Below are 12,050 nucleotides of genomic sequence, written 5' to 3'. Positions count from 1 at the left end.
AGTGTAACATGGCATTACGAGGTGCTAGAGGTGACCTAACATAGTAGGAGGTGATACCGGCGAAGGGGGGAAACATCCGGGAAAGTATCCCCGGTGTTTCGCGTTTTCGGACAGATGAATCAGAGGGGAAAAGTTGCGTGTTTGCTATGCTAGGGATGTGTGGTGGGCGAACGGACTGCGTATTCAGATTCGTCTCGTCGTTCTGAGCAACTTTCATGTACAAAGTTTTTCCATCCGAGTTATGGATTATTTTATATTAATTTTTAAAGTTTTAAAACATTTTCTAAATTGTTTTAATTCAAAATTAAATGTTAAATTGCTACGGGTACACAGAGAGTGTACACAGCTATTTGTATGTGAGGATGACAGTGGGTCCCAGTTGACTGCTCAGTCAGCAGTTGACTGGTCCCTGTTGACTGGTCAAAGTGGGCCACGGGGTCCCACCTACCATTGACTGGCTAGCCCTAGTCACTAGTTTGACTGGTCAAAGGGCCCAGTGGGGCCCGAGTGTCGTTGAGTGATTTGTTTAACAGACTTTTAAACAAAACCGATGAGATTAATTAGGACTGTGGGGTCCGATGTCAGTGGCTGTTAGGGATTTGGTTAGGGGGTTAATGACGTCCACGTCATCGTGGTTAACGCCGGCGAGGAGTTACAGTGCGCCGGCGACGGCAGCAACGCGGGAACCCGCCGGGCTTGCGCTACGGGCGTCGGTTCGATGCGCGAAGGGAACCGATGGGTAGTTGGTGGTCGACCACGTCGACCGGTGGTCGCGGGGCGGCCGGACTTGGCCGGCGTCGACGGCGGAGTCGACATCCGCGGCGGCACGGGCGGCTACCGGAATAGGCGCGGTGGGGAGATGCGAGGCGGGCAGCGGGCGCCGGCTGTGCGGACAGGCTGCTTCGGCTTGGCGAGGGCCGGCGTGGCTAGAGGCAGCAGAGCACGCGGGTCAGAGGTGGAGGCGCGGGCGGCGTGCCGGCTTGCAGAGGAGGGCGCGGCGAGGTCGCGTTGAATCGGGACGGCGCGGGCGCGTTCGATCTGTAGGGAAGAGGAGAGGAATGGAGGACGGCGGCTCACCCCCGTTGTAGGGGAACACCGGCGAGGCTCGGTGGAGCCGCGGTTGAGGAGGAGGTCGAGGACGTCGCGATGATGAGGACGAGGCGGCGGGGCGACGTCGGGGCGACATGGCGCCGGCGATCCGGTGACGGCTCCGGCGCGAGCGAAGGGGTCGGGACGACGAGTGGCTTCGGGTCGGGCAGCGTCGCGCGGAAGGAGAGGGGGTGCGGGGTCGAGGTGGTGGCGAGGGGCGACGGTGTGGTGCGCCCCGATCCCGATTGGATCGGAGGGAGAGGGAGAGTGGGGGGGTGCGTGTGGTAGTTAGGGTTCGGTGGGAGTGCAGGGGCCTAAGTAGGCCAGAGAAGGGGGCGGCTGGGCCGGCCTCTTGGCTAGCTGGGCCGGTTGGCCCAGCATGGGGGTGTTTCTTTTCTTTTTCTTATTATTTCTTGTTTTGTTTTATTTTCTTCTCTTTTATTCTGTTTTATCTTTGTTTCCTATTGTTTTAGTTTTTGTAAAATATATACTTGGCATCTAATTTGGTATTTCAATTTAGTCCACTGCCACAAAAACTCTAGTCCCAAAATAATTTAGTTTGATATTTTATTAATTAGTAAAGGCATTTAAATAATTAGTTTTGCTACTATTTAAATCATTATAGAGTTAAGCATTTCATAAAAGTTTGGTTTCACCACCACAATTACCTATGATTTATCCGACACATTTAGAACATTTTAGTTTTATTTTTGGAAAACTTTTGTTGTTTGCCTTAATTTCAAATTTGAATTTGAATCGGTTTCGAACTAACGCGAGATTAGCGACAGTAACGGAGGTGACGTGGTGTCATTAGCAGAGGTTACTATACCTTGATTATCCGGGCGTCACATCCGCGATGGTGACACCAATGCCGCGTTCTTCAAGATCCACGCTGCACACCGAAGCAACAAGAACCACATTGACCAGCTCCTTGTTGGCACGGATGTGGTCTCGGACGAGGCGGGCATGGCCCGGGCCGCCTATGATCACTTCTCCGCTCTAATCGGGACTTCCGCTGCGCGCGACTTCACCCTGAACTTGCAGCTTCTGGACGACCGGCATTTTGATCTCTCGGAGCTGGACCAACCTTTCACCGAGGAGGAGATCTAGGAGGCAGTCAAAAAGATGCCCACTGGAAAGGCCCCCGGCCCTGACGGCTTTACAACAGAGTTCTTGCGTGCTTGCTGGAGCACCATCAAGGGCGACATTTGCAAGGCTTTCGACAAGCTATACTCGATGAATGGCCGCGGCTTTCAGAAGCTCAACCAAGCGCTTATCACCCTCATCTCCAAGAAGTCCGATGCCTCGTCACTCTCCGACTATAGGCCGATCAGCTTAATTCACCTTATTGCCAAGCTCTTCGCGAAGGTTCTCTCGCTACGGCTCGCCCCACGTATGGGAATGCTCGTCTCCACCAATCAGAGCGCCTTCATTACCGGCCGAGGCATGCATTACAACTTCATGCTTGTGCAATAGACGGCCAAGCTTCTGCACAACCTCAAAGGGCCTCGTGTTCTGCTCAAATTGGATATTGCCAAGGCCTTCGACATGGTCTCTTGGCCCTTTCTTCTGGAAGTTCTAACCCACCTGGGATTCGGGCACAGGTGGTGCGCATGGATCTGCACGCTCATCTCAATTGCATCCACCCGGGTCATGGTGAATGGCAACCCTTGCCCTCCCATTGATCATGGTTGTGGCTTGCGTCAGGGCGACCCCGTGTCCCCAATGCTCTTCGCCATTGTCATTGATGCGCTGAACTCCCTGCTCCAACATGTTGTTCGACACGGCGTGCTGCGCCGGCTCACCTCCCGGCACACATCGTCCAACATCTCTCTCTTTGCTGACGATGTTGTCATGTTCTGTCACCCTGACGTCTTCGAGCTCCTCGTCATCCGCCAGCTTCTTGACACTTTCAGCGAGGCATCGGGCCTTCGTACCAATTTTGCTAAGTGCTCCGCGACGCCCATTCGATGTTCGGCGCCTGTGACTGCCTGCATCGGAACCACGCTCAACTGCTCGGTCAAGGAGTTCCCCGTCAAGTACCTTGGATTGCCACTCTCCGTCCGCAAGACCCCGTCCTCTGAGCTCATGCCACTTGTGGACAAGCTACTCCTCAAGCTTGCCACTTGGAAGGCCACGTTCCTCAACCGCGGCGAGCGGCTCACCCTTAAGCGCCATGTTCTCACGGCAATGCCAAACCACATCTTACTGGCTATGGCGATCTCCCCCACCATCCTCAAGAGAATCAACTGGATTATCCGTGATTTCCTCTAGCAGGGCTGCAAGGACGCGTGAGCCGGATGCTGCTTGGTCAGTTGGGCCAAGGTTTGCCGGCCTCTCGAGCTTGGGGGCCTCGGCATCCGTGATATCCACCGTGCTGGCATTGCTCTTCGCACCAGATGGCTATGGCTGCAGGCCACTGACCCAGGCCGCCCCTGGCGACACCTTCCTCTACCCCATGAGCCTGAGGCACATCAACTCTTCCGCGCTTCCACGGTCTGGAGCCTTGGCAATGGCCAAACATGCAGATTCTGGACAGACCACCGGCTCGACGGGCGCTCCATTGCTGAGATTGCACCGGCCCTGTCTTCCCTAGTCCCACGCCATCGACGTCGAACCCGACTCGTTTGTGATGCCCTTGCTCAGCGCACCTGGATCTCCGACATCTCTGGCGGCCTGGGCCCGCTCGCCACGATCGAATATGTGGACCTCTGGCGGCGCATCCAGGAGGTCTCCCTCTCCATCGTCCCCGACACCATATCCTGGCGTTGGACCACCAATGCCCAATACTCGGCAAGCTCCTGCTACCGCATGATGTTTGCTGGATCCACGACGGCGCCGTTCTGGAAAATCATTTGGCGTAGTTGGGCACCTCTTAACGTGAAGTTCTTCTTATGGCTCGCGTCCCAGAACCGATGTTGGACGGCGGATCGCCTTGCCAAGCGTGGACTCCAGCACCCACCAGTCTGCTGCCTTTGCTCTCAAGAGGAGGAATCCCTCCAGCACCTCCTCACCGAATGCGTCTTCTCACGGATCACCTGGCACGAGATCCTGTCCTGGAGTCGACTCCCCCTACCCATCCCTGACAGCCAGACCACCTTCTTCGACTGGTGGATGGAGTCTGCCGACTCAGCCCCGTCGCAGCTGCGCAAGGGTTTTGCCTCCCTCGTCACCCACCATCACTGCTTGGTTCATCTGGAAGCACATGAACGCAATCATCTTCGACGGCGAGCAACCTTCCAACGACCGCCTCACCAATGCCATCAAAGACGAAGCCAAGCGATGGGCACCTGCCGGTGCCAAGGGTCTGGATAGGATAATTCCTGTAATCTAATCCTCCCCGTGTTGGGCTAAGCAACCCTCTCCTATGCTCACTGGTAACCTCGAGGGCGCCCTAGTCGTGTACGCCTTGGGGTAACCACACACCCTTGTACTCTCTCTTCTACCTATCAATGGAAGGATACGCCTCCGAGCGTATTCGCGAAAAAAGAAAAATTCTTACTGTCGGCCGCCTCGCCAACCATGCACAGCTCCAACAAATTTGCCCAAGCACATGCACTAACCCAGGGGAGGACGCAACAAGACGTTGTAGAACTGCCCACTTAGTACCATGAAAGAAAATAATCTTTTTTTTATTCATGTAATATGCTACTTATAATAACTCAGTGCCGTTTTTACTTCTTCATATCATGTACTCCCTCCTTTCTTAAATATAAGTCTTTCTAAAGATTTCAATATGCACTACATCCGAACGGAGGGAGTATTCGATTGTTATCCTCTACCAAAAGTTCATTACTTTGTATTTACATCACACCTATCTTCTATACTAAAAAATTTGTTCGCAGGTCCAACGAGGCAAGCCACTTTTGGGGTGGATTTGGAAACCAGACTGTTTAAGTAAGGATGGTGCGGCGGCGGCGGCATCCTCGTGATGGACCTGTGTCCTCGGGCTCCGCCGTTGCGATGGCGTTTGCTCCAGCGCCAACGTGAAGCTTGGGAGGTAGTCCAGGAGTGGATGCAGATTGTGGTCTGCATCGACGGCATCTGGAAGATAGTGGATCTGGGTTCGTGGTTCGTTGCAGGCAGGTATGGTTTCCTCCTCGAACGTCTTAGTTGGGCGGGGGTGCCAGATCTGGAGTCCGATGGCGTGTCCGGGGTGTTGCCCCGGTCTGATTCGTTCAACGGTAATGGCTTCGTCTTTATTGGCGAGCCACCTTGGAGGTCCGCAAAGCTGCATATTAGCGATGGAGCCGTGTCGAGCTCGGGTGTGGAGGTGATCCATCATTTTCTCCTTTGGTGGCTGCTATGGTGGTGCCTAAGGCAGGTAACGGGCGTTGGTGTCAAGCTCAGAGGATTCTTCAGTCTTGTTTGTAATTTTACTTCTTGGCTGGTGTTCCTGTGTGCAAAGGCTAGCGTTCTGCTGTCTTTTCAGTTTTGTCAGGTCGATATGTACGTGACTTGTACTATGATCCTTATGATATAAATAAGAAACGTATTAGCATGCAAAAAAAAGGTTTAACTTTCTATAAAAAAACAGCTATTTTTGGTACTCCCTAAAAAAATGGTTACATGCTTTACATCCTTACAATACTATAAAAAAGAGGCCACTCGGCTATAAGTTTTCCCAAATTACACGATACCATAATATTAAAACATTTCAACCTTTCTAGCCAACATCTTTTCCAATAATTTAAAGTCTACGCAACATTTTAAACTTTAGCCTCTTTTAGGCCCATAGTAAAAAAATAAGCACTGAATTCTAAAAGACTGGTGCACGTCTACAGTAGATATATATATATAAGAACCATACATACTAAATCATTTTATTACAGGTATGAATCTTGCAGGAGACTATATTAGAATGATATAAATTGCGAATCAATGCAATGTGTTCAGTCTTGCTAGAAATAAAGGCAATGTATATTTTCCATCCTACAAGATGCATGTAGTACTCATGGTGATGATAAATGTATCCTTTCTTCTTTTCGCGAATACGCGCGGAGCGTATCATTCAATTGATAGAAGGGGAGAACAAATAATGACGGACCTCATGAAGTGTACACTGGTAGGCGCTTATGAGGTCGCATTGAGCAGAGAAAAGGGGTGCTCAGCCCACGTACAACAATATCAGGTTACACCAATGATCGAACTAAGCCTCGAGCACCGGCGTTAGCCCACGTGCGAGCTTCCTCCTTAATGTCATGAATCAGGAATGTTAGAGTAGTCATTATGGTATACGACTTCTAGTCCAAGTCAGTTTTGTACCCCTATCCCAAGTTGGTTTGTACCCTCTTATATACTCTTGTATGCCGCACCAAATCATCAATAAGCAACAGTTTTTTTTTTCAGCTTTCATGGTATCAGATACCGGTCCCAGGGTTTAGGGTATGGCTCCGCCAACGCCACCGCCGCCCGGCTACTTCGAGCGCCGGGCCGCACTCATCGCCAAGGCTGCCAATGCCGCGGCCGCTTCTCTCTCAGCCCTCACCATAGCTCCACAAAACTACCCTGCACCCATCCTCGCCGCACCAATATCTCTTGCTGACACAATCTCCGACGTCAGCCCCTACATCCCCATAGTTCTTGATCTCGCCGCCCAGAACTACTATCATTGGAGACATCTCTTCGATCTCCACCTCGGCCGCTGCAACCTGCGCTCGCATGTCGCCGCCAACTGTCTTCCCCGCCCCGATGATCTGCAATGGTTGAAAGACGATCTCGCGATCGTCCAGTGGTTCTACACCCGCATCACCACCGAGATCTTCAACATGCTCGATCACGACGGCGCCACCGCTGCCAACATCTGGCACTCCCTCCGTCAGCTCTTCCAAAGCAACACCGACGCTCGGAAAACCGCTCTCCACACCGAGCTTCGCAATATGGTGCAAGGAGACGCCCCGGTGAACCTGTTCTGCCAGCGCGTTAAGACCATTGGTGATGAGCTCCGCGAACTCGGCGATACAGTTAGCGACTCACAGCTAATCAATATCGTCGTCGTCGGCCTCAGCAAAGACTTTGACAAGCAAGCCTCGTTCATACCGATGATACGGCCCCCTCCTACCTTCGCTGAAGTTCGTTCCTTACTACAACTCGCGGCGGAAACACAAGCTCGCAAGGACTCTCGCCCCAAGGTCTTTCATGCTGCGCCTCGTCCTCCTCTGTCGTCTACACCAGCGCCACCTTCCAGGCCGGCTCCTGCCGCCGGGCCGTCCGCATCGTCATCTGTTCAACCGCCCCCAGGCTGGCGTCCTAGTCCGAACTACCGCGGCAAAAACCCTATCTACAGGCCGCCGTTGACTCGTTCGGTTCCGCCTACGACATCACCAGCACCGAGTCCTGCACCACCCACCAGTGCTTCATCTGCGGTTGCATGGCGGCCTCCTCATGATCTTTGGACGGGGCTTGTTCAAGCATGGCCCATGCCCTGGTCCGCTCCGTCCACCCTCGGTGCTCCGCCAGCATACTCAGGTGCCTGGCAACCTGGCCTTCGGCCGCCTACTGGTGCTCCCGGGGTTCTCAACCCCCGACAGCCGGCCAATGCCTATCACGCCGCCCCGACGTATGCTCCTTATGGTCATTACACCAGCAACGGCGGCGCCTACTACACACCTCAGCCGGCCCTGCTCCCGACGCCACCCCCACCACAGCCGGCCAATGCCTACTACACTCCCCAGCCGGCCCTACTGCCTTCACCATCGTATTCGCCGGCACTGCTTCCGACGCCACCCTCACCTGCGACGCCGAGCTGGGATCAAGCTGCCTTTCTCCAGGCCATGAATAACTTTGCTGCACAAGGAAACTCAGGTACGGATTGGATCTTTGATTCAGGGGCCTCTAGTCATATGTCTGCATCTAGTAATTGGTTATCTTCTTGCACTAAATCTCCTTTCCCTTCCATTATCCTTGGAGATGGATCATCTATTCCTATATATTGTGTTGGTCAGGCTCAACTTCCCTCTTCCACCAAACCTCTTTTACTTCGCGATGTTCTAGTTGCACCCGCTCTCATTAAAAATCTTATCTCTGTTCGCCAATTTACTTGCGACAATCTAGTTTCGGCTGAATTTGACCCTTTTGGTTTATCTGTGAAGGATTACCTGACCAAGGCCGAGATCGCTCGCTTCAATAGCTCCGGTGATCTTTATTCTCTTAATGGAGTTCCTACCGCCACCCCTCCAACATCCATGCTGGCCTCCGTCGATCTCTGGCATCGTCGCTTGGGCCATCCCAACCCCGCCGTCTTAGCTTCTATGCTTAGTGAATTTACCATACCATGTAATAGGGACTCTCATAATTCTGTGTTTTGCGAGTCTTGTCAATTAGGCAAACATGTGCGTCTTCCCTTTAATTCCTCTAGTTCTTGTAGCACTTATCCCTTTGAATTAATACATTGTGATTTATGGACCTCTCCCATTGCAAGTGTTTCGGGTTTTAAATACTACCTTGTTATCCTAGATGATTTCACCAACTTTGTCTGGACTTTTCCTCTACGCAACAAATCCGAGGTCCATTCTCTTTTCCTTAATTTTCAACGCTATGTGTCTGTTCACTTCTTCCTCCCAATTCGCTTTATCCAATGTGACAATGGTCGCGAGTTTGATAACATTAAAAATCATACTTTCTTCTTACAACATGGCATCCTGCTTAGGTTCTCATGTCCCTACACATCCCCTCAAAATGGTAAAGCAGAACGCTCTCTTCGCACCCTCAATGATATAGTTCGCACTCTCCTCATTCAATCATCTATGTGTAACACCCTGAGAATCATGCTACAGTAACCCCCTGTGATTAAGCTAATCATGTTGCTAAACAGGGCTTGATCACATTTGAATCACCTTCCTTTCAAACTCCTAGCTCAAACTTCAAATATAATTAAAGTGAAAAATAAAAGTTTTCAAAAATTCAAACAAAAATGTTCAGTGGGTGCTAAATAATACACTGGTAATTATGATGGAGAAAACACATTTTTTATAAAATGTCTAAATACTTTTAAATGAAATAAAACAGAAAAGGGAATAAGCAAATAAAGAGAAAACAGAAAACAGAACCCAGGCAGAGAAAAAGAAAAAAAGGGGAAAAAGGCCCGCTTCCCCCCCACTGCCCCCCCGGCCCAAACTGGGCCGCAGCCGCGCCCCCGGCCCAGCCCACCTCCTCCCTCGCCCCTTCCCTGTTCCCCCGACCGGGTCGGAACAGGGGCGCGCTGCCGCCCGACCCCCTCGCCGGCACCGACGCCGGAGGGGATAAGGTCGCCAGCTCCCCCGCCTCCTCGGGCCTCTCTCCCACTCACCCCCGCTCTCCCTCTCGGCCCCCGCGCCTCCCCCTTCCCTCCCCCGGATCCGCGCCGCCCCCCCTCTTCCCCACGCCCGACGCGCTCGCCGCCGTTCCCCTCGTTCACGCGGCCACCGTGCCCCACTCGCCACCTCGCCGTGTCGTACGACGTCGCCGCCCTCGACTACACCCCCTCCGCCTCTCCGTCGAAGCTCGGAGCCACTGCATCGGCCTCCCCGAGCTCGCCTTCATCTTCGGACGCCGGCGACCCCCTTCTTCCCCGGCGACGACCTGCTGCTACTAAGCCACCCACGGGCTTTTCTTGCGCCGCGCGGTGAGCTCCTCTACCTCCTCCCCCTCTCCGCTAGCTCGCCCGCGCTCCCTAGCTTCTTCCCCGCGCGCGCCCGAACGCCACGCCGCGGAGCTCGCCGCCGGCGTGTCTCCGGTGACCTTTTGGTCACGGGCTCAAGCCCACAGCGCTCCCCACCGCACGTAGAAGCTCCCCAGCCCCTCCGCTTGCTCGACCGCCTGCCGTAGCCATGTTTCCGTCGGGCACCCGTGCGCGCCGCCGCCTCCGCCGCTCGCCGGCGCCGATTCCGGCCGAGTCCGGCGAAGCCCCGGCCACCCCTGGATGCGGCGCTGCGAGCTCTTTCGAAAGGGCCTATCCCCGTTCCTCCCCGAGCCCCGTAGCGCGATTCCGGCCAAATCCGGCGAAGGACCGCCGCTGTTTTGGGTCGCCGGAGTTGCGCCGGCGCCGGCCGCCGACGTGGCAGGCCTGGGGCCACCCCCAGTGCCTCTGCCAGTGGCCCCCACGGGCCCCAGTTGACTGGGTTGACCCAGTCAACTGCTGACTGGGCAGGCCCAGTCACTGACATGCGGGCCCCGCCGCAAAATTTAAAAAGAAAAGAAAAGAAAAAGAAAATGTTTTATAAATAAAAATAATTAGTTTAAATAATCTCTCACTGACAGGTGGGCCCAGTAGTTAATTAACTAAAAGTTAATTAGTTTAATCCTCTGTTAACCCACTATCTATGACAGGTGGGTCCCCCGTGTCAGTTTGACCAGTCAACCCGGCCTGTTGACCGCTGACGTCACTCATACGTCATGCTGACGTCATATCCCTTTTTCTGTTAATTAAATAATTCCAGAAAATCAAATAAACTTCGAAAATTCATATCTTTTAAATCGTAACTCGGATGAAAATGTTTTCTATATGAAAGTTGCTCAGAACGACGAGACGAATCCGAATACGCAGTCCGTTCATCCACCACACCTCCCTAACCTATCGAACTAGCAACTTTCCCCTCCGGTCCGTCTGTCCGAAAACGCGAAACATCGGGGATACCTCCCGGATGTTCCCCCCCCCCCTTCACCGGTACCACCTACTGTCGCGTTAGGACACCCCTAGCACCGCTCACTGTCATGTCACGCATCGTCATGCTTATGTTTGCATTGTATTTACTGTTTCTTCCCCCTCTTCTCTCCGGTAGACTACGAGACCGACACTGCTGCTGCCCAGTTCGACTACGGAGTCGACGACCCCTCCTACTTGCCAGAGCAACCAGGCAAGCCCCCCCCTTGATCACCAGATATCGCCTACTCTTCTCTATACTGCTTGCATTAGAGTAGTGTAGCATGTTACTGCTTTTCGATATCCTATTCTGATGCATAGCCTATCCTTGCTACTACTGTTGATACCTTTACTTGCAATCCTACATTCTTAGTGTAGGATGCTAGATTTCCATCAGTGGCCCTACATTCTTGTCCGTCTGCTGTGCTACACTATCGGGCCGTGATCACCTGGGCGGTGATCGCGGGTATATACTTATATACTATATACATGACACATGTGATGACTAAAGTCGGGTCGGCTCGTAGGAGTACCCGCAAGTGGATCTTTGTGGCGGAGCGACAGGGCAGGTTGAGACCGCCTAGGTAAGAGGTGGGCCTGGCCCTGGTCGGCGTTCGCGGATACTTAACACGCTTAACGAGATCTTGGTATTTGATCTGAGTCTGGCCATTTGGTCTATACGCACTAACCATCTACGCGGGAGTAGTTATGGGTATCCCGGCATCGTAGTATCAGCCGAAGCCTTCGTGACGTCAGCGACTGAGTGGCGCGCGCCGTGTTGGACCGCTTTGACGTAACCGCCGTGATCGTGTGGGTTGCTAGGTCTGCTCGCGGCCGCGTTCGCAACGTGCAGGTGTGCATAGGGCGATGGGCCCAGACCCCTGCGCGCTTAGGATTAGACCGGCGTGCTGACCGCTCTGTTGTGCTTAGGTGGGGCTGCGACGCGTTGATCTTACGAGGCCGGGCATGACCCAGAAAAGTGTGTCCGGCCAATTGGGATCGAGCGTGTTGGGTTATGTGGTGCACCCCTGCAGGGAAGTTTATCTATTCGAATAGCCGTGTCCCTCGGTAAAAGGACGACCCGGAGTTGTACCTTGAGCTTATGACAACTAGAACTGGATACTGAATAAAATACACCCTTCCAAGTGCCAGATACAACCCGGTGATCGCTCTCTAACAGGGCGACGAGGAGGGGATTGCCGGGTAGGATTATGCTATGCGATGCTACTTGGAGGACTTCACTCTATTCTCTTCTATATGCTGCAAGATGGAGATGACCAGAAGCGTAGTCTTCGACAGGACTAGCTATCCCCCTTTTAATTCTGGCATTCTGCAGTTCAGT

The sequence above is a fragment of the Aegilops tauschii genome, chromosome 3 (assembly GCF_002575655.3).
Source record: "Aegilops tauschii subsp. strangulata cultivar AL8/78 chromosome 3, Aet v6.0, whole genome shotgun sequence".
Lineage (NCBI taxonomy): Eukaryota > Viridiplantae > Streptophyta > Magnoliopsida > Poales > Poaceae > Aegilops > Aegilops tauschii.
This window is presented reverse-complemented; position numbering follows the sequence as displayed.